Raw genomic sequence first — 23,579 nt, 5'->3', positions numbered from 1 at the left:
GGATTACAAATGCATGACATAATGACGCTGGGGAGGGGGGGAGAAAGGACCCAACCTAGGTAACTTTGCACAGTGGTGTTTTGACTAGCTACTGTAAAGCTAGAGGCAAAGACGGTGCACAAATACTGTACTTTGGCATATGTGTTTCCCACAAGGCATGGCTTAGCAACACTGAGGCCATTTTACATATATACGAAATGTGAACAAATAGGTAAATACACTGTAGATAATGAGAGCCAGGTTTCTCACTGTCAGAGAAAGAAATCACAAATAAGCAATGGGGAGAGGCTCGAATAGACCCTGTGGAGCTGGAGGTGGAGCTTCATTGCCTTCTCCTTGACCGTGAGCCAGACTCAGGGACTCACTTCCAACAGAGTAAGAAAAGGGAATATAGTACCTTTCCAGTGGAGGACTCTGGCAAACACCACCTGAACCAAGTAAGTGGTCAAGGTTGATGCCAGAAGGAAGGTGTCTCAATATCACATACCCCCTAATATGTTGTGGTGAGAAGGGTACATCGTCCATGTGGTGCTCCTCCCCCAAATCCATACCTTCAGTCTAGTGATGAGAAAACACTAGAAAAACCCAAACTGAGGGACAGTCTGTAAAACGTCTGACCCATACTCTTCAAAAATGTCAAGGTCATGAAACATAAGGAAAGATGACTGAGGAATTGTCACAGATGGGAGGAGTCTAAGGATGACAAATGAGTGCAATTCGGGAGCCTGGCTTGGATCCTGGGACTCAAAAAGAACATTAGAGGAAGCTGGGTGAAGGGTATACAGGGACTCTTTGTACTGTCCTTACAACCCTTCTGTCAGTCTAAAATTATGACAAACTAAAAAGTAAAAAAAAAAAAAAAGGCCTATCACTTAATATAGCATAAAAATACAAATACTTAGGGATAAATTGGACAAAAGATGAAACCCATAAAACACTGCTGAGAGAAATTAAGGAAGACATCAATCAATGGAGAGACGAAACCCGTTTGTTGATTGAAAGACAATATTGTTAAGATATCAGTTCTCCCCCCAATTGTTCTATGGATTGAATCCTATCCCAATAAGAATTCCAGCAAGCTATTTTGGAGACATTGACAAGCTGATCTTAAAATTTACATGAATGGTGAGCATTGAGTAATGTATGGAATTCTCACATCACCATGTTGGACATCTAAGACTAATAGAACATTGTATGTCAACTATGCTTCGATAACAAATTTAAAAATAAAAATAAATAAAATTTGGGGTGCCTGGGTAGCTCAGTTGGTTAAGCATCCAACTCTTGATTTCAGCTCAGGTCGTGAGATCAACCCCTGTCAGGCTCCGTGCTCAGTGCAAAGTCTACTTGAGATTCTCTCTCTCCCTCTGTGCCCCCATCCTGGTCACACATACTCTCTCTCTCTCTCAAATAAATAAATAAATCTTTAAAAAAATTTTTTAAAATAATATTTACAGGGAGATGCAAAGGATCAAGAATAGTCAAAGCAATTTTGAAAAAGAATAAAGTCAGAAGAATTACACAATCTGATCTCAAGGCTTATTATAAGGCTATAATAATTAAGACAGTGTGCTATTAGCATAAAGACAGACACATAGATCAATGGAAAAGTAGAGGGGCACCAGAGGGGCACCAGAAGGGCACCTAAGGGGTGACTGGCTGACTCAGTCGGTTAAGCGTCTGCCTTCAGCTCAAGTCATGATCCCAGGGTCCTAGGATCAGGCCCCACATAGGGCTCCCTGCTCAGCAGGGAGTCTGCTTCTCCCTCTCCCTCTGCCCCTTCCCCAACCTGTGCTTGTGCTCTCTCTCTCTCCCACTCTCTGTCAAATAAATAAATAAAATAAATAAAATCTTTTTTTAAAAAAATGTAGAGAGCCCATCGGGTCCAAGCTGAGCCCAGAGTTGGCTTGTGACTCTCTCTCCCTCTGCCCCTCCCCCACTGCTCACTCTCCCTCCCTCTCTCTCTCAAATAAATAAATAAATCTTAAAAAAAAAAAAAAAAACTTTAGAAGAAAACAGAAAATCTTGGGGGCCTTAGTTAGGCAGGGATTCCCTAGATATAACATTAAATGCACAACCCATAAAAGAACAAGTTGATAAATCAGACTTCATCAGAATTTTAAAAATTTGCTCTTCAAAAGACACAAGTAAGAGAATGAAAAGACTAGCCAAAGACTAGGAGAAAATATTTGCCAAGTGTCTATTTAATAAAGGACTGTAATCAGAATACATGAAGAATTCTCAATACTCAGTAAGAACACAATCCAGTTTTTTAAATGGGCAAAAAAACGTGAAGAGACACTTCACCAAAGAAGCAGATGGCAAAGAAGCCCGTGAAAGGATGCTCAGGATGACCGGTCATCGGGGAAATGCAAATTAAAACCACTATTCATCTATCAGACAGCTATCATTCCAAAGACTGACCCTACCAAGTGTTGTCCAGCCTGTGGAGGAAGCAGGCTCTCATGCGCTACTGGTGGGAATGGAAAATGGTCCAACCCCTTTGGAGAAGAGTGTGACGGTTTCTTAAAAGGTTAAATACACACCTACCATCCAGCCCAGCCATTGCACACCTAAGCAGGGACCTGCAGAAATGAAAGCACATGTCCACACAACGACTTGGACATGAATGATGAATGTTCACAGCAGCTTTATTTGGAATAGCCCAAATCTGGAAACAACCCAAACGTCCAGCAACAGGCGAATGGATAAACAAATTATGGTCTATCTGTACGATGAAATATTCATTGGTAGTAAGAAGGATAAACTACCAATACACATAATGACATGGATCAATCTCAGACCAAGTCTTCTGAATGAAAGAAGACAAACCAAAAAGGACTATCTACCGTACGATTCTATCTAGCTGCAACTCCAGAAAATGCGAATTAATCTACAGTGACGGACAGCAGGTCAGTGGTTGCCTGGGGAAGGGGTGGGGGCGCAGGGAGGGATGAGCAAGGGGCAGGAGGGAAGTTTTGGGGGTGATGGATATGTTCATTCTCTTGATTGCAATGATGGTTACAGATGTGTCAACACTCAACAAAATGCACATCTTAAATATGCGCGGTTTATCGTATGTCAACTATACTAAACACAACCAGGTACTTCCTGCCCGTCACACTGGGGCCACCTGGGCTACCACCCACATCACCTATGCTCTACCTCAGTGACTTCTCCTCCCTGATCTCCCTTGCTCACTGCTCCTGTCCCTTGATCATTCCAGGCACGCTCCCACCTTAGGGCTCCTTCTGTGTGGAATGTTCTTTCCCAGATACTCCTATGCTTCATTGCTTGAGCAACCTCAGGCCTTCACCCCGTGGCACCTTCTCAGTGAGGCCTGCCTTAATCACTGCACTTAAAACTCTGAGCCACGATTCTCTGTAGTCCCGACACCCCTCTCCCTGCTCAACTCCCCCCCCCCCCGCCTCCATATCACACCAAATAAAATCAACTTCCTTTGGGTTTTGTTTGTTTTCCTCAACTGGAATTTGCACTTTTGTTGTAATTCAATATTGTAGTCGGGGGCCCTAGGTAGGTATGTTGTTAAAGGAATGTTTCATTCATACTAGGCACTGTTCTAAGTGCTTTACATAGATCACAGAATGGCCCCCAGAAGTGGTGCTATAATTCTGCCCACTTTACAGATGGGAAAACTGAGACATGGAGAGATTTAAGCATGCCCAAGCTTATTCCAGACCCTGTGCTCTTAACCAGCATGCTCTGTCATCTCCCCAGTGCTTGGGTCCCCTGATCACAGCTTCTGATCACAGCTGGCATCTCCAACTGGATTGGTCCTGGCAGGGCCCCTATCCTGATTCCAGAGGTTGAACCACATCTTATAACAGCAACAATAACGCTTCCTAGTTTCCTCTAGGTGTTCTCTCTGCTTTGGTCCAAAAAGCATGTGAGGAAGAGAAGGGTACATAAAATACAAATGGCTTCTTTCAAAAGGGGGCAGGGGAGGGGTGCCTGGGTGGCTCTGTCGGCTGAGCGTTAGACTCTTGGTTTCGGCTCAGGCCATGATCTCGGGGTCCTGGGATGGAGCCCTCTGTTGGGCTCCCCGCTCAGCAGGGAGTCTCCTTCTCCCTCTGCCTCTGCCTCTGCCCCTCCCCACTCGTGCTCTGTCTTTCTCAAATAAATAAAATCTTTAAAGGGAGGGGGAGGGGAGTTAAAGGTGGGAAGACAAGGGGAAAGGTGGGCAGGGTCCCAGAAGGAAGTGGGCAATACACAGACCACACTCATTCAGTGTGGAGCTCAAGGCCTGCCGACAGGTCCCAGGGCAGCCCGAGGTCCCATGATTCCCAGTGTCCTCAGGACGGAAATCGGCCATGGCTACGACTAGTCATAGTTCCTTCCCTCCCTCCCGCATTCATTTATTCACTATCCATGACTCAGCAAGTGTTTACAAGGGCCTGCTGTGTGGGGCCCACACCAGGCACAATCAGGACAGAGCGCCTTGGGCCCACCTCCCTAGGAAGGACAACCCCTGGGAGCATTGCTCCCACCTTCATCTTGCAGATGTGGAAGCAGGTCTTGGAGGCTGCTCCTTGGTTTGAGCCCAGCCTGACGCCCTCCCTTGGCCACCAGATTCTCCAGCTTCCTCCTACTTCGGGTGCCTCCAGAGCTGCAGTCTCCCATGGCTCCTGCACCCCACGGCACCTCCTCTGAGCCGGGGCCTTCCTGTTTCTGGCTCATCCTCACAGGTCAGGGCTGCTGTCCCTGAACATAACTCCCTGCAGCTGGGTGCCCCATCCTGCCTGCCCACCCCTCTGCCCTGTCACTGAGTCTGCTCCCGCCTCCCCCGCCCACTGCCCTCAGGAGCTCCCCACCCCCTGCTCCCCAGCTGCAGTCCTGCTGTCAGGAGACCCATTGAGGAGGGAGCCGGGGGTTCCCGAGACGCAGTCCCTGCTCTCCAGCGGCTCCCACAGCTCCCTGCAGGCTCCCTGGCTGCCCGGCACTATGTGCAGTACCTCAAGTCAGGAATCAGGGTCAAGTTTCCATGCCGCGGCTCACCGCTGGGGGCTTCAGGCACATCCTTCGCCCTCTTTGGACCTTTTGGTTTTATTCCCTGAGAAATGGAGCACTTATAACCAGTAAAATCCGGTTCCTTTCAGATTTTGTGGGCCTGCAAGTTCCCAGAACATCTGGAAGACAGGGGCAGGGTGTACCCCGGGAGCTCCAACAGGGATCCCAAGTCAGCCCACTGCCTTCTCCGCTGAGTTGAAGGCTCCTAAAGTGGGACTGGAGTAAGAGGGCGTCAGCTCCAAGTGGACAGGACAGATCTGGCTCACTCTGCTCTGTATGTAAATGCTATGGCACCTGTCCTGTGCTCTATAAATAGCTGTTGGATGAACGGCCAGAGGAGTGCGGCTGGAAGAGGGATAGGCGGCTGCAGTCAGCTACCGCTGATCACTCTGACCCTCTGACCCTGCAAATAATCCCAACGTCCCTTGGGCGTGTGCAGAGCCACCCCCAGGCCCACTCACTGCCTTCTCTAACTGGCTCACTACCCTCCCTGGACACCACCTGTCCATCTAGACCAGTGCTTCAGCTTACTGGAGGGAAGGACAAACTATTTTTTTTTTAAACCCAGGGACACCTGGGTAGCTCAGTCGGTTGGGTGTCTGTCTGCCTTTGACTCGGGTCATGCTCCCAGAGTCCTGGGATTGAGTCCCGCATCAGGCTCCTTGCTTGGCGGAAAGCCTGCTTCTCCCTCTGCCTGATGCTCCCCCTGCTTGTGTGCTCTCTCACTCTTGCACTCTCTCTCTCTCTCTCTCTCTCTCTCTCTGGTAAATAAATAAATAAATAATATATTTTTTAAAAAATAAAATAAACCCAATCCTTTGTGGGCCAATACTTTTGTAAATTACAATAAAAATAAATGACTAAAAATTGATCACTCCCTTGGAAACTGCGGCTATGTCAAATTGTTACAGGAGTGTCTAAGGTCTGTACCTATCCCTTCAAGGAAGGCACCCGTCTGTAGACCTCACTTGCAGGAAAATTGCTCTGAATTTCCTCATTTCAGTGACAGTATCACCCGTCCCATCCCCACTGTGCCTGACAACCCCTCATCCTGCCACCTACACAGACCAATTGGTCATGAACTTCTTTCCATCCTAATGTCTCACTGGTGGGACCCATCATCTGTGGCACCCCAGGCCAGAATCTCACTCTCCCACCTTCGGTCTAGGCCCCCAACCCTATCCAGGGGGAGCTTGCAAATGCTCTGAAGTGTGTCCTATATGTACTGAAATCCTTTGTGGTTCCCCCCTTTAGGACTTGGGCTCTTGAACCTAACATTGCCTCCATAAACTGGACTTGCACACACACACACACACACACACACACACACACACACACACACACTTGCCCCATCTCTTCCTACGCCCTCCCCGCAAGCCTGGGATCCACATGGACCACTGGTCTGCACACTGTGCACATCAGGACTGTCTCCTGCTGGGAACACACTGGCCCCAGCTCCTCTTCAGTCAGCTCTGTGCTCCCCACACTTTCGGTCCCAGCTCTTCCGCCCTCAGAAGCCCTCCAGAAGACCTGTAGGCTTCCTACCTCCATCCTCCATGCTCCAGCAGCCCCTCTCCCAGCCACTTAGGAAAAAGTGGGGGCGCCGCCTCACACTGTTACGAGTTAGGCACAAGAACGTGCTCCCCCCCCACAGACCCTCTAAGCGAGTGTGCCTACATCTTCATCCTCCCCTGCAGACGTGGGTGCTCACTCAGAGCCATCTCCCATTTTTAATGCAAGACTCTTAATCATCAACAGCTCTGTGAAGTGGTCTATTAGCCTCTTTCGCTGACAGTGGAGATCTGAAACATTAAGGGACTCACTCAAAGCCACACACCCATTGAGGTGTCAGACTTGGGATTCTAACTCAGTTCTGCTGGCCTCTGGAGTTCAAATGTTTAAATAGCTACACTATGTATTTGTCTGCTGATGGTAAAGGCACATCAAGCAAACATAGAGAGTCAGCGCTTGCAACCTTATGATAGAACAAGATTACATTTAGGCCAAAAGCATTAAAAATAATGAGAATGTGGACTTTATAAAGCTAAACATTATAAAGAGATTTTAAAATATAAATACTGGGCGCCTGGGTGGCTCAGTTGGTTAAGCGACTGCCTTCGGCTCAGGTCATGATCCTCGAGTCCCGGGATCGAGTCCCACATCGGGCTCCCTGCTCAGCAGGGAGTCTGCTTCTCCCTCTGACCCTCTTCCCTCTCATGCTCTCTATCTCTCATTCTCTCTCTCTCAAATAAATAAATAAATAAAATCTTTAAAAAAAATAAATAAAATATAAATACTTATGCACCAAATAACAGCATCAACAACTATAAGGCAGAAACCACAGGAAATTTGAGGAGAATTGAAGCATGTGGGGAAGAGGAGCCTTGACTTGTCTTCTCACAGATCAAATGAGCAAAAGAATCTAGAACCGTTGGCTGACCGTGAAGCTGCCGTAAACCCAATACTCAGATATGTACTCAGACGTACCCCAAACATCTATCCTGTTCTCCACCTAGAGACAAGTTCATATACTATGCATTTCATGGCTCAGACACATTCAGATGCACACGCTTAGGGATAAAAGTTTGAAACATTTTCACCAAACTGTTACCACTCTCTGGACAATGATATTAGGAGTTTTACTTTCTTCTGTTTCTCTGTGTTTTTAATTTGTCTACAATAAATGTATGTCACTTATATGCTTTCCAACATTGTTTTTTCAGTGCAGAGCAGAGAGGATTCTGGTTAGTTGGAAGTCCAAATGATGCAGACTTCAGTACAGGGAAGCCTGCCCTGCATGAGGAAGGTGATGAAGTTTCATCCAGAAGACACATCACAAAACGTGCAGAGCCCACAGTGAGCACTCAGGGAACTGCACTGTGTTGGTACTCCCACCCGCCCCCGGGGTCTTTCACTCCAGCCACTGCCTGACTGGTTCTTGAGCCTCTCCGCCTCCTTTCTCCCCTCTGACCCTGTCCCAGCCCAGGTCCCACCATCTTTCACCAGGATTAATATCTCAGCCTCCTAACTGGCCTTCCTGCCTCCAGTTTCTCCCAGCACCTCCCTCTCTCCAAGGCCAGCATGCATCTCCCATAATGCTTTGAGAGTGAACTTCATTTTTTTTTTAAGATTTTATTATTTATTTGACAGAGAGAGAGACAGGGAGAGAGGGAACACAAGCAGGGGGAGTGTGAGAGGGAGAAGCAGGCTCCCCGCTGAGCAGGGAGCCCAACACAGGGCTCAATCCCAGGACTCTGGGATCATGACCTGAGCCAAAAGCAGACGCTTAAGGACTGAGCCACCCAGTCTCCCCGAGAGTGAACTTAAAAAAAAAAAAAAAAGTCTGATCATGTTGGCACACTTCCTCCTTCTTAAAGTTTCTCCATGGCTTCTCATTGTCCTTAGGATAAAGTCCCCTGCCAACCTCTCTAGTGTCACTCTGACCCCTCCCCTGTTCTCCATACCCTAAGTCCAAAATAGCTTGCATTCCAAATATCTTGCACTTCTTCCAAATTCCCCATATGCTTTATTTTCCCTGAACCTTTGTTCATATATCTTCTTCTTCCTCAATTACCATTAGGCCACTTTTCCCTCTGTTCAGACCCTTCTCTCTAAGGTTTGACCCAAATATCCCCTCCATCGGGAAGCCCTCCTTGATTGCTCCAGCACAGTTCCCTTTGCTGAGCACCCTCAGCACTTGGTGCACAGGATCATTTCCGAAGACCCTTGTAAGTCCCAGACTGACCTCACATCATATCAAGCATATTAAAAAGTACCCATATCGGGGTGCCTGGGTGGCTCAGTCAGTTAAGTGTCTGACTCTTGATTTCCTCTGCCCCTACTAGCCATCTTGCTCTCTCTCTCTCTCTCTCCCTAAAATAAATAAATAAATAAAATCTTAAAAAGAAAGATCTTAAAAAGATAATAAAATCTTAAAAATAAATAAAATCTTAAAAAGAAAAAGTACCTATATCACTTATTAAAAATACTTGTTTGGCTATAAACAAGTTTTAAAAGATTTTTGTGATTTTTTTCATTTGAAATTTTGTTTCATTTCTGTTTGGCTGGGTTTTTTTGCAGCTAGTGCTTTTGTGTTCAGTTCTCAAACATTTTTGTGGGGTGACGAAAAGCCTCTAGGCCCTGAGCCCTGAGCTCCCCCTGCCAAAGGTTAAGAAGACTGCGCCCAGAGCTGACCACTGTTGGGTGTAGCAAATTAGGCGTTTATCCACCTATCTCCTCTGAGGGACCACGGGATCTCAAGAATCAGAGCCTACCTCCTCTCTGTGCCCCTGGTGGCCAACAGCCAGCCCACACAGAGCAGCACTCAGGCACTGCCCATAGAATGAATACATTCATGATTTCCCCTAAAAATCTTTCTTCTCTATGAATCTAATAAATTGCAACTCGTATTTATTTCTGTATCTGTCAATTGTGTCTCTATAAAATATTTCTTTTTTTAAAGATTTTATTTATTTATTTGAGCGAGCACAAGTGGGCAGAGGGACAGAGGGGCAGAGGGGGAGGGAGAAGCAGACTCCCCGCTGAGCAGGGAGCCCGATGCAGGGCTCGATCCCAGGATCCTGGGATCCTGACCTGAGCCCAAGGCAGATGCTTCACCAACTGAGCCACCCCGGGGCCCCTCTATAAAATATTTCTATACTTTATCCAAAGATCTCTGCTCACTTCACACTGTTTAAATGTCCAAAGCGTACGCAGTCAGGAGCCCACATGTTACCTCTCCTGAGCCTCATGACAACTTCATGAAGTAGATCCTGTTATCACCGTTTAACAGAGAACGACGCTGGGGCTCAGAGCAGAGAACTAGCCTGCAAGTAAGAGACTGCGGAGTCAGGAAGCGAACGAAGGACTGTCCCGTTCCTGGTCCCCCAGCCCCCCTCAACACCCGTCTCCTGCCGCCCACAGGTCGCACCGCCAGCCATCACTCCCAGCCTGTTCCTCGTCTCATTCCTTGGCTTCCAGGCAAGATGCGGACCTATCCTGCGCCCAAACGCGCCATCCTGCCAGCAGCGGGACTGTCTCCACACCATCGCTCCATTCAGTCCCACCAACCTACCACGTGCCAAGCCCTGTGCAGAGAACCAGAGCTAAAACAAAGAATGCCAAGGTCACCCGGCCACGAGCTCCTGAACGGCAGGGACCGAGCCCAGAGCAGAGAGACGGCGGGCCCTCACCAGCCATCCTCTACCTGGAGGATGGTGGAGAAGGTCGCTTTTGTGCACCCGCCCCCTCTCAAGCCAGCCAGGGAAGCCCTGGGCTGCCCCATCTCTCACCCATGTTGAGTCTGTTCCCCTGAGCACAGAGACAGGCCTGGCCCACCTGCCACCCTCTTCCCAGGGCCTCTCCAGAGGATCGGCACGTTCACGAGGGGCCCCAAATGGACCGTCCTCAAAACTCCCCAAAGGTAGAGCACTTTTCAATTGGCAAAAGGCTCCACCTGCTTTCCTTCAGTCGATCCTGTCTCCATCCCACCTACGGAGAAGGAATCCTCCAGGTCCACTTGGCTCCCCAAGGCAAAGTTCGGCTGGGACCCCGGAGTCCCTCAGAAAGGCCCCTCTCCTTCCTAAAACTCAGCTCCCCATCTGTGCTCTAAGGGGGTTCAGCTGGACAACCCCTGAGATCCCTTCGGGCTTCAACATGGCCGGGATCCACCATGGAAAGGAAGGCTGGCCCTGTGACAGAGGAGGGCACTAAGGCCCCGAGGTTTCCAGGACCCCGACTGGTGGTGCACGGTTGCCACGCAGTGTGCACAGTGTCCCGGAACTGCACCGTCAGGGAGAAAGGCGCCACCTCCCACCAGGACCGGCAGGAGGAGCCACCCAGTGCGGAAGCAATGTTGGCACAAGGGGGTTTGGGGGCCGGGAGGCTCACCCCCACCAAAACCAGCCATGGGATTCCTAAAATCCACCTGAGTGGGCACAGGCTGCTGGGCACGGATTCAGACAGCCCAATGGTACGCACGGTATGCCTCTCAGCCCAGGGCTGGCGGAAGTGCCCAGACCTCCAGTAACAATGAGCAACACAATAAAAATAGCAGCACACTCAGTGGTTCGCTGCGGCGTCAGGCGCTCCGTGCCCGTTACCTTCCCTCCCCACAAAGCTGCTCATCTCATTTTACAGATGAGAACCCCTGGCTCTCGCTCTGCCCTAGCTCACACAGGCAGGAAGTAGGGCACCCTGCTCTGACCGCCCCAAAGCCCTCGTCCTTCGACCCACCCCATCGCCCCGGTTCTGTCTGTCCCCCACGGTGGAGGCGCATTGCCGCTCAGTGGCCTGGGAGGGCCTCGGTGGGCCAGAGTCGGGGCAGAGAGCTGACAGGGAGATGACCCAGGGGCAGGCGGGTGCCTGCCAGAGGCCTCAGCCAGCACGTCTGCAAAACCAGGAATTTGACCGAGAGCTTCGCCAAGGCCCTTCCTCAGGCTGTGATAGTCCTATGTCTCCAGAGGCCTGCAGACCTCCCCGGCAGGCTGCTGCTGAGGCTGACACCCATGGAGGGCCGTGCCCCTGTGGGGGCCGATGTGCTCCAGTGCCTCCCACATGCTGGCAGCTGAAGGTGTCTGGTCCCTTGGCAGGAATGTGTCAGAGCTGGACCTGGAGCCAAGCCACAGACCTGGGGACAGAGGGTACAACTCAGGAGCCTGAGCTGGTACTCCACAGTGCCAGCCTCAGGGCCATTCCTAAGGGAACAGCAAGGACCCCTAAGCAAAGATAGGGACAGACTAGGGGCACCCAGAAGAGCAGGCCCGTCGGCCCGCCCTGACAGGCCCGTAGCCTGGGCTGGGCTCCAGGCCTCAGGGGAGACAGTCACATGGTGGTGGAGGGTGTCGCCATCCTGGGAAAGAGGGAAGACAGAAGGAAGAGACCCTAGGTGAAGGAATGACAGGAGGGGGTCCCCATCCCAAGTGGGAACAGGGGTCCATCTGTGATGAAAAGCAGACCTCCAATCTTAGGGCCATGGGCCCACCCTGGCGGGTGGGCTCCCATTACCAGCCAGACCCTGATGCCCTTCCTTTGACATGTCTGCCTCGGGCCTCTCCCCGCGCCACCCCCACCAGCAACTCTTTCTCTCTCTCTCTCTCTCTCTCTCTCTCTCTCTCTCTCTTGCATTCCTCTGGGAGCTGATCAGGGCTTGAATGACACCCCAGATGACTCTTTGCTATTAATTCCCACACACAGAATGGGCCCCTTGTTCTCCTCTCCCAGAGGAATAGCCGTGGCCAAAGCCATCCCAAGAGTTCCTGACTTAACCCTTCTCCCGGCTGCTCCTCCACACGTCCCCACACCCAGGGCCACGGGGCCAGCAGGAGGTGGGATGCAGAGAGGGAGTCTGGGAAAAACAGGGACTCCTCCAGCCCAGAGCTGCTGGAATGAAATCCCCAGGATGGGACAGCAGGACCACTCAAAACTCCCCAGGGATTCTGACCCTGGCTGCTCGCCCAAGGCTCTCAGCCAGGCCCTGGTGGCCAGAAGGTCTCGCCACCAAAGTGCCGGAGGCCCAGGGCCTACAGCCTCGCCAGGGCCAGCCTGAGGCCTCTGGCCCCCTGGGAGGACCCTTCAGGGGCTAGCTGGTGGGCTCGGGCTCTCAGCCCTACCTGGCCCTGATGGGGTTAACAGGACTGGAGGCAGCAGTCACCTGTCCAGGCAGGTCACTGATGAGAGACAAGAGGTGCATGGCCTTTGGAGTCTGGAGACAGAGGAGGAACTAGTCTGTTGAGTCAAAGCACACCATCCCTTCTTTGCCGGCCCCCACCCCTCCAACTTAGACAATGGGAGTGAGAAGAGCTTCAGAGGCCATCTAGGCCAGCCCCTCCCTGCTCAGATGGGGAAACTGAGGCCCTGAGAGGGGGACAGCATGGCCTCCATCCCTCTGCAAGTCCGTGGCACAGCCCGGGACCCAGGTCCCTAGCTTCTAAACCAAGACACTTTCTCCTTCTCCATCCCCTCCTTTTCCATGTTCCACCCTCTCCCTCCCTGCCACTGACCCAGTTCTGCAAGCCTGCTGTGTGACCTTGAGCCCATCACCGTGGCTCTCTGGGTGGTGGAGAGCTCGTGCTTGAAGGGAACATAAACACCTGCTCTACGGTCAGCATCAGCCACCTCGGCCTCCTGCCCCAGGACAAGGTTCAAATCCTTCCATCTGCAGCTCAGTGAGGACCACCCCAGAAAGACTTGAACCCATCCTCCCACCTTGCCTCTTCCCATCACGGACAGCACTGTGGGAACTCAGGAAGAAGACCCCAGAGGCAGGGGCAGTTAAGCTGAGAAGAAGAAGAAGGAGGTGGGGTGCGGGGCACAGGCCCGAGGGAGCAGCAGTGTGGCCAGCGCGTGGAGGTGGCCAGGGCAAGACGGCCTGGGGAGCGGCAAGCTGAACCATGGACTGGAGCCAGGCTGGGGGGGGGGGCGATCCTGGAAAGTCAGGACAGGTGGCACTCAGAGCTGCTCTGCAATCATGTGCTCACATCTTGGTTGCTATAACTTGTCACCTCTGCCATCTCTCTCGCTTTCCTGGGGCCCTCCACCCCCTGGCAGCCTCCCCAGATTTCCAGGTAGACGGGGCCAGGGCAGGTGAAGGATGGCCAGGGGAAGGGGGAAGGGCGAAGACAGAGAAATCTGTGGAGAGAGAGAGAGAGAGAGAGATGGAGGCCTTGAGAGCAGAGCCCGGGCTGGAGACAGAGGGAGAGCAAGGACAGAGACGGCCAGCCAGGGGCAGAGTGGGCCAGAAAAGGAAGGACGCTGAGAGAGAGAAGCAACCGGCTGTGGGGTCAAAATGACAAAGCCTCCCGGAGACAGGAGGCTGCGGACAGAAAGAGGAGGGAGAGGAAGCAATGGGCAGAGAGAAGGAAATCGGGCGGAGAGGACAAGCGGCAGAGCCAGGCGTGGAAAAGAAGACCGAAGGCAAAGGTCAGGAAGAAGATGAGGCGGCGGAGGAGGAGGGCGGAAGGGGGCCCTGCCAGGCAGGTACCCGCAGCCCCCTCGCAGCACCCCGCTCGCCAGGCACGCGCACACGGTGCTCCAGCAGCATGCATAAGGAGGGCCGGGAGCTCAGCACACAGCAGCGGGGAGGGCACCACAAAGCCCAGAGGGATGGCCTGCCCCAGAGGCGGCTGTTTTGAGGCTGAGGAGGGGGACTTAGAGACCATCTATTCCAGTAGTTTCCCCACCAGCTGCACCATAGTCACAGCGGAGCTTTTCAAAAAAGAGATTCCTAGGACGCCTGGGTGGTTCAGATGGTTAAGCGTCTGCCTTCAGCTCAGGTCATGATTCCGGGGTCCTGGGATCGAGCCCCACGTCCGTCCGGGTCCTGGCTCAGCGGGGAGCCTGCTTCTCCTTCTCCCTCTGCCTCTCCCCCTGCTCGTGCTTTCTCTCTCTCTCTGTATCTCTGTGTCTCGAATGAAAAAATAAAATCTTTTAAAAAAGAGAGAGAGAGATTCCCAACTAAATCTATGACTGGGAATGGGAGCCGGGAGCCGGTGAGCCTGCAGCCCCACATGGCCCCGGGGTTAACCAGGCGAACAAATGAGGGAGCCGCTGATGGCCACGCAAGGTTCCCTGGCAAAGCCAGGGAGGCCTCCCGGGTCCCAGCCCCGGGGCTGCGCATGGGAAGGGGCGAAGTGGGCAGTGCCCCCTCTCTTTCCCTCCGGCCCTCTAGCCTCAAGGCCAGGGCCCAGCTCTTCGGGGGCTGCCAGGTCAGTCACCATTCTGAGGCCCAGAAGTCAAATGGGGGAAAGGAAGGCATTGGGCCAGAATAGGATTTCTGTCCCCCATTTCCCCACCCCCGTCCCCCTAGTGCCAAGGCCTAGGGCTGTGAGCTCTAGCCAGAGATGGGGGCGGAGGGTGGGGCAGGAGGGAGGAGGGGGAGGCCTGGGTGCTTCCTGTGCCCCCCTCTTTCCCTTGGCCTCCTGGGACTCAGGGCTGGGTCCCCTGGGGCGGTGGTGTCTGAAGCTGACAGATCTGCCCTGTCCTTCCTGCCTGCTAGGGGAAGGGGTGGAGCTGGCTGGGGAGCTGGCTCAGATCCCCCTTCCCTAGGTCCTCAGGGGTTTGGCGTCTCACTAAACCCAGCCTGCCCCTCCAGGGGCCCCAGCTGCAGAAGAAGGAAGAATACCGGACTAGGGATCAAGCCGCCTGCCTCCATCACATGAGAGACCTTGGACCAGTCTCCTCCCTCTAGCCCTCAGACTCAGACTCCCTCCTTGCTCCCTTCCCCTCTCCAGGCCTCCCACCCCTTCCTCTACCGGTCCTCCCGCCTTCATTCATTCATTCACCCATTCGTTCATTGGACACCTCCAGCACACCAGGCATTCAGCAGATCACCAAGGATTCGTGGAGCTGGCATCCTTGTGGGAAGACGGACAATGAACAACTAATCTCACAATAAACATAAAATCGTAAATTGTAGTGAGTGCTATAAAGGAAAAGGCCAGACTGCTGTCACAGGGAAATAACTGATGCTGGAGAATCAGGCGGTGTCTGTAGACACAACCTCGGGGCTGAGCTCACAGGAGGAACCAGCGAGGAGCCCGTGGAAGTGCGTTCAGTGGAGGGAGGGCATCTGTGGGGCTTGGCAGCCACTCTGCTAGAGTGTCGGGATGAAAGTAAGGCCAGGATATGAGGGCCAAGCTGAAGATTTAGGATTTTTTTTTTTTTAAGATTTTATTTATTTATTTGACAGAGAGAGACAGCGAGAGAGGGAACACAGGCAGGGGCAGTGGGAGAGGGAGAAGCAGGCTTCCCGCCGAGCAGGGAGCCGGATGCTGGACTCAATCCCAGGACCCTCAGATCATGACCTGAGACGAAGACGAATGCTTAACGACTGAGCCACCCAGGTGCCCCAAGACTTGGGATTTTGATCCCAAGAGCCATGAGAAGGAAATATGTATTCGATCCATCTCTGATTTGAAGTGTTATTTCCCTACGTGCACGTGCGTCTGCCGCATCTGTGCGCTTTAGACCGAGTGCGCAAACGGCTGACTATGGTGTGAATTCGTGGGTCTTGCCCCAAAGGGGCTGATAGAAATGATGTTATCAGGCCTGAGGAAAGGAGAAGTAGCACAGGGTTCTTAGTGGGTTCTCTCTCTGGTCAACGAGTTGGACAAGTACTTGTTGCGTACTCCCGCGTCCAGGCCTGAGCAGCTGCCCCGGGAGAGACAAGACCAGATGTGGCCCTTTTCTTACAGAACCCTGAAACCCCTGCTAGCAAATCTGAAAGAGCCCCCCTGAGATCAGAGGCCAACTCTCTCATTGTACAGAGGAATGGATGAGCAAGCCCAGAGAGGGCAGCTGACTGCCCCAAGGTCACACAGCAAGAGTCTGGACCTTGGCAGAGTTGGGAGCAGCTCCTCCCATTATACCTGCCAAAGCTGAGATTTCTACTCAGGGTTCTAGCCCCAAACGGAAGACATTCAAACTCTCTAACTTCTCAACCTGCCACCTGGTAAGGGGGTGAGACATGCAAAATCCCCGTGCCTGGCAGCCTCGTGGATATATTACACTTCTGCTTGCACCAGAGCACCCGGACACGCGACCACACCCCTAGGGTTGTGCCTGAGTCCCTCGGTCTTATCGTGGTAAGTGCGTCTCCTCCCCCCACGAAGGGAAGAGATTTTCTTGAGTGTATTATATCCAAGTCATTATCATATCCAATACATTAGCCATCCTACCTGGAAAACGTTGGACACCGACGAGAGAAGTGAATGGCTATGTCTACCTTTTGTTTCGGGCAATCTGCTGGACACTTGCTATTTCTCATTGCTTTTTCATCTTTGAGACATTCCCAGGAGGCAAGTATTGGCATCCTCATCTTACAGATGAAGTAATTCATTACGAAGATAAGTTTAAGTGGCCCAATCCCACAGCAGATTTAGTGGGACAGGACCGAAGTTGAACCCTGGTCTCTCTGGTTCCGGATCTCAGGCTCACCACTCAGCTCCTTTGTCATTATAAAGTGACATCATCAAAGGATATGGTAACCTTCTTGTGGAGGGGCCCCTTCGAGCTCATACAAACACTGAAATCCCACCAGGTCACCCTGTGTTCACTTTCAGGGGAGAGAGGGGAAGCTTGCAAGAGCAGAGACGCACTCACAATGCCAAGCTCAAATGCGTGATCCTGACTCGCTTCACGCCCAGCCCGGTCCCCTGCCCTTCAGCATCCACAGCCCTAGTCCCTGGTCATACCCTGGATGATGGAGTGAAATGACAGGGTATCTGGTGTGAGCAGATCCGGGTTTTTCCAGCCACCCTCTAACCTGGGCCACCTGGACAAGTCCCTTGCCCCAAGCTGCCCAGATGATGGAGGTTCAGAGGCCCTCGTTAGCCACAGGCAGCCCACCCTGCTATGACAGCAGCAGCCCCCTCCAGGTCAATACCAGGGTCCCCTCTGAAAAAAGCTACCCTCGGCCCCCCACCCTTCCTTTCTTTTCTCCACCTTCCCCAACCGACTCTCGTCACCCTCAAGCATGTCTGCACCACGTTGCTCTAATAGGTGTGGGAATGTATGAATGAATGACCCAACTCCCCACTCGTCAACAAGCTCCTCAAAGACAAGCCCACCATTCACCCCTCTCCATTACCCCAGACAGCACAGCCTTGCCTAGGGGTGGGTCCTTGGGAAACCTGGGGCAAAAAGTCAGGGCAAAGAGGTCAAGTTCCAAGACTGAACAGTCATGTGACCTCAGTCAGTCAATCGCTTCCCTTTCTGCTCTTATTCAATGGGATGATGGCCCTGCCCTTGTTCTGCCAGCCCCCAGCTACTAGGGGCTGATGGGAGAACGTCCAGTGACAGCAACAGCACTTGTACAGGGAAAGAAGCAAGGACCACTATCAAACCCAAGGTCAACTGACAGCCACCTTCCGAGGGCCGACCCCTAGATGCTGAGAACAATAGCTGCCATTTACTGAGTCCCGTAATGTGCCAGGGACCATCCTAAGTGCTTACACGCTACATCCGGTTTCATCCTCCGCACAACCTCGTCGGAAAGTGAGACTCAGAGATGTCACGTCCTTTGCCAAGGACACACAGCTAATAAGTGGGAGTGTCAGGATTCAAACCCGGAGCTGTCTGACTCAAGAGCAGCACACCTTGCTGCCTGGGCAAGTTTATCTCCTCGAGAGTCATTCGTTCATTTGCACCACTGGGCACCTTCTAAGTGCCAGGCATCATGCTGGAGGGTGGGAAGGACCCAGCTCGCAGGGACAAGGTCCTGCTGGAAAGGTGAGGGATGCAGGAGTCGGAGGAGGCTCCAGGCCTGGCCACCAGGCAAGGTGTCCTGAGCGACGCTTGGCCGCTGGGGCCTGGGCCACAGAGAGGGGGTGGGGAGAGTGCACGGGGCTAAGGAGGAGTCAGGGATAAGTATTTTAAACAAAGATCCATTTCTTAACTGCAGAACTTAGAGCTTTTGACAGGCCCTGCATCTCTAAAAAGAGGAAGTGGAAAGTAGCGTTTCCGTAACTTAGTTGCCCACAAAACTGCCTTTTCAAGAGACGCCAATCCATCTCTGAGGAACATCAAGGCTTGGAAACATTAGCTCAGGCACTGGACTCTCGTTTTGAAATACAATTCATGTGCTATCAAATCTGGAAATGCCCTCAGAGATACCCTAGTCTGCCCCTCATTTTATGGATGGGGAAACTGAGGCCAGGGGAGGGTAGAGGTGGCCAGGGCAAGAGGGGGCCTCCACAGCCCAGCCGGGACTCAAGTCCAGCCCTCGGAGTCCCCGTGGCCCACACAGCCCTGGAGGCCCTGGGTTGTGCCAAGGTGCTGGGTATCTGTGTAGGCCTCTCCCCTCAAACTCTGAGCTCCTGTGTCTCAGACAGAGTACATTCCCGGAAGTTCAGCTCAGCGTGAGAGATTCGGGGCAGGCACCAGGAAGGGCTCTCTAGCATCAGGGTCTGGAGAACAAGAACAAGCAGTCTCCTTCTGGGAGGGCTTCTGAGAAGAGGGCAGAGGCCAGCTGCCCTGAGGCTGCCCTAGGCACTGGCCCAGCCTCCTCGTGGCCAGAGAGGGTGGGGCAGGGCAGGAAAGGCAGACTCAGGCCCCAGGAGCTACCTTTCTGGCTTGGGGTGGGACCCTCAGCTTGGACCAGAAACAAGGCCGGGCGAGAGCCCCTGTTGGGACAAGCCCTGGCACGCTGCCGTCCTCCATCCTCCGCAAGAGCTCAGGCCTTCCACCTCCAGGAAGCCAGTCCGGCCTGTTCTAGCCTTGCCTATCTGTTCCTCCTTGGAACCCTGACAGCAACTCAACTCAGGGAAGACTCCCTGAGGTCATGCTGGGCCCTGGGGGGGCCAACACCAAGAAAGAAGGCATGGCCCCTACCCTCAGGGGGCTCCAAGTGGGAGGTGGAGACTGGCCCGGATGCCAGGCTGTGTAAGGAGGGGAGGTGCAAGGCCATCTCCACCCCTACTGGAAAGTAATACAGGAAGAGAATTCCAACTGAGTCCGTGTCCAGGAGTGCATCCCTGAAGAGAGGGCCTCCGAGCTGGGCTGTAAGCAATGAGGGATGGGGAGCACAGGGAAAGTGCAAAGGCCCCGGGGGGTGGGTGGAGGAGGGGACTGGCCCATGGTGGCACCTGGGGTCTAGTGGCAGGGGGGCAGAGCGGTCAGAGGCTGGGCTCAGGAGGTAAACTGCGGGTGCCAGCGCATTCCCACCTATCGCTAGCTGGGTGAGCTCGGGGCTGTCACTGAACCTCCTGTGCCTCAGTTTCTTTCCTAGAAGGAGAATAATAACAGTATCCACTCACTGGGTTGCTGAGACGACAGAGCGCTCAGAGCCGGGCTGGCCCACAGGAGGCTCTGGAAGTGTGGGTCTCCGCTGTCGAGGGGGCACAGGGTAGGGGAGGCCCAGCCCCAAGGAGCTTATTGCACACCACCCCGGTCTGATGCTGGGATTCGACGGGCAGATTATAAACTCCTGAAGGCAAGTCCACAGTGGCTACTCAGTAAACACTTGTGCACTTGAACTGATGTGAGCACCGTTCCCACCTCCCAGCACGTAAATTACTACTACATACCAAACATTGAGCCAGGTACTTGTGTGCGTGCGTGCATGTGTGTGTATGTGTGTGTGTGTGCATATTCTTAATGAATTCTCCCATCCACTCCCACATGTAGTGATATATAATATTATCAGCATTTTACACATGCAAAAACCAAGTCCCAAGAAGCTAACAGCATAAATCGCCCAAGGCCACGTGGATGCTAATGGCACAACTTCCTGACTCCAAGTCCAGTGCTCTTTCTACTGCCCTCCAAACCACGAACAACACAGCCCGTCCAGAGGCAGGGGAGCCTAGGAAATGTTCGAGGGAGCTCTCACACTCCCCATGCACTCACCCAGACTAAGCTTCTGTCGCGGTCACTACCATACCCTTGACCCCTGACCTGTGCCCCTGAGCCCTCCCTCACCCCAATGTGCGGCCCCTCCCCTGCCACATCCCCCAACTCCCCACACACTCCAGTGTGACTGCAATTCTGACCTCTAGGTCTGGGGTCCAGAGCCCTGGCCCCCTGCCCTCTCCCCAGAGATTTAGGGCTCTGCAGGGGGTCATCACAGCCTCGGGGCTCCAGACACCCAGTGAGGGAGAGCAAGGCCCAGAGTGCTCGAAAAGTAAACACATCTGGACTGTTCCCCCCGCCCCCATTCAGAATCAGCCAGTCTGTGGTGGAAGCCAGGCTTCAGTACTTTTGAAAAACTTCACATATGATTCTAAAGTTCAGCAAGAATTAGAACCAATCCTCCAGACACCTGCCTAGGAGCTGGTGAGAAATGCAGAATGGCAGGTCCCATCCCAGACCTGAAGAATGGGAGCCAGTGTGCTGCACACCTCTATGGTGAAAAGTACTGCCCTAGGCTGACCCCCGGCTTCCACACAAACCAGCAGGGAGGGATGAAGGCGAATCCCCTCCCCTTCCCCAGCCCCAGGACACCGGACATGGATAGTGAGTATCTGAAGAAGCACTGAGAGAGGGGGCCACAGGCCTGAGGGAATGAGGGAGTGAGAGCCTAGACCAGGCAGGTGCCTGGAGGTGCTAAAGTGCTTTCCCAGTGTCCCCTCATCTGTCCTCAGTCAGGAAGAGAGTCTCATGCCCACCGGGGGAAACTGAGGCTGGAGCAGAGGCTCAACTTGACCAGCACCACCCCTCGCCCTCACATAGCCCCAGCTCCACTGAAGAGCAGATTTCCCCCATCTCAGCTCAGTGTGTCCTGGGAAGCAGGCAGGGAGGCACTGGGGGTCACTGCCCAGGTGAGAGATGAGGGCCTGAGACCCGGGGCAGTGAACCCAGGGCAGAGCCTCCCACAAAGCAGGCCCAGTGCCCTAGGAAGAGGACTCAGGGAGCTAAGGGGTTAAGGGTCACTGCTGACAGAAGCAGCTCTGCCAGGCGGAGTCCTCAGTGGGCTTTACATCTGACTGCCAGGGGCCATCATTCACTGTCAGGGCGGTCTGAGCAGTAAGGCTGGGACTGGCAGCAACAGAACCCAGGTGGGGTCCCAGGAAAAGCCTGCAGCTCCTGAAAGGCCTCCCCACCCAGGGAAGGAAACCTAACTCTGCACCATTACGCTCACACTGTGGGCCCCCCTCACTGCTGGGCCCCCCTCTCTGCTGGGGAGAGAGGGCAGGCCACAGAGTCCACCGGCCGCCACACCTCAGTGAGGATGGGCAGACTGGATGGGGGTGTGGCTGTTCTGCCAAGGGCAGAGGCCAGGATATCTTCACCCAGCACCACTGCCCCCTCTCCAAACTCACTGCTCTCCAGAGATGGCTGGGGCCTTTGCCCTCTCTGCTGGAGGAAGCTGGGGCCCCCAGGGCCTGGGATGGGATGGAGAGGATTACAGTTGTCAGCATGGGGGTGGTCACAGCAGGGGTTGCCCCTCCTCTTCACCCCCCTCCATGCCCACAGCTCTGGGCATCTGGCAGCCCCTCCCTGCACCCCTGGAGGCCCACCTGCCTTATCCAGCACCTCTCAGCAGAAAGCCCAAGCACAGCAATGAGGAAACAGAAGAGAGGGAGAGAGAGAGAGAGAGAGACAGAGGGAGGGGAAGAGAGAGGCCCCCTCTGTCCAGCGTGGCTTCTCTGCAGACCCAGAGCGCCCACTGCCACCCCCACCCCCATCCTGGCACAGCTGGGCCAAGGAGGGTGAGGGAGAAGGCAGGGAGACGGAGAGGGGCGCTGTGGGACCCCACGCCCAGGCTTCTTACCCTGGGCCCTCTCCCTCCACAGCCACCCCTCCTGCCCCAGGGGGTCTCGGACACCACGGGGAGCAGGGAAGTCCTTCCCTCGAAGAGGAGGAACCAAGGGGATGGGAGGGCGAGTGGGGACCCACCGGGATCTAGAGATGCCAGGCAGGCGGGCAGCGGGCAGGCAGCAGCGAGTGCTGGAGACTGCTGCAGCAGCTGGACGCGACCGGCTGGATGCACGTCCCTCCGTCCCTCTGTCCACCCAGGGCGGCTCCTCTCTGGGCGGTTCTGAGGCCGGGCGGGCGCTGTTAAAAAGCTTTTTATGTGTGTGTGTGTTAATCACATGATTGCCGTTCACCTGTATTTCGAACAAAGACAGCTCACTGTTTCAAGGCCCCGAACAAGAGTCTGGGCACAGGGAAGAGAAGGGAGGCGGGGGGAGGAGGGTTGGCAGCGCCGGGGGTGGCGTCGAGGAAAACTGGGGGGAGATTGTCCAAGGCCGGCAAGCGAGAGAAAGAGAAAACCCTTATCAAACTCCTAATTCACTGGGCTCCGAGGCCCCAGACACACTGGCCCGATTGTCTGGCTGGTTGTGTGTGCGAGCATGTGTGTGTGTGCTCCAATGTCCGTTCCCCCCACCCCCAACATGCCTTTGCCTCGTGTGACTACCTCATTGTGTCCCATTACCCACCCCCCTCCACCCCCTTGGCCTTTCCCAAGCATGAGGCCTTGCCTAGACCCCCTTTGCAGCCCCATTCCAGACAAGACTCCCTTGGGGTGGGCCTAGGGCCTTGCCCAGCCGCTGAGCTCAGAACCGTACATGGTCGCCAGCGCGGCCCGGGCTCCATCTGCCCCCTCCATGCTCACCCACACCTCTGCCTCGACACCCACCCTCTGCGAAGACAGAGGGGCTGTGACCTTTGGGGGACAGACCTGGGAAAGGGGAGAGGAAAAGGAGCCTTGGGTGATGGGCGGGAAAGAAAAAGGAGAGCGATCACCCCACTGGGGAGGTGGCTGAGGACAGAAGTGGGCAGAGAGGCGGGAGAGGGAGGTAGGGCAACTCCCCACCCTTTCGGGGTGGGGGTGTGCAGGACTTCATGACAACCCAGCCCGAGACACCCCCCCACACACCAAGAGAGCATGAACCCAGTGTGGAGGGAGCTGGGGCCCCAGAAGACTTTCGGACCTACTTGAAGAGGACCCCCCCCAGCCCAGCCCCATGGCCAGCCCCCCAGGAACTTCAGTCCTGCCTCTCTACCTTGAGCCAGCCCAGCCCTTACAAGTGCTGCGCATCTGGTGAGAAGGGCCCAGGGGGGCAGCTAGGGCCTCTGCTCTGGGCAGGGGCTATCTAGCTGCCCCTGCC

This window comes from Eumetopias jubatus, unplaced genomic scaffold (genome assembly GCF_037043125.1).
Source record: "Eumetopias jubatus isolate StellerSeaLion01/CBP00866 unplaced genomic scaffold, mEumJub1_p1.0 scaffold_8, whole genome shotgun sequence".
Lineage (NCBI taxonomy): Eukaryota > Metazoa > Chordata > Mammalia > Carnivora > Otariidae > Eumetopias > Eumetopias jubatus.
This window is presented reverse-complemented; position numbering follows the sequence as displayed.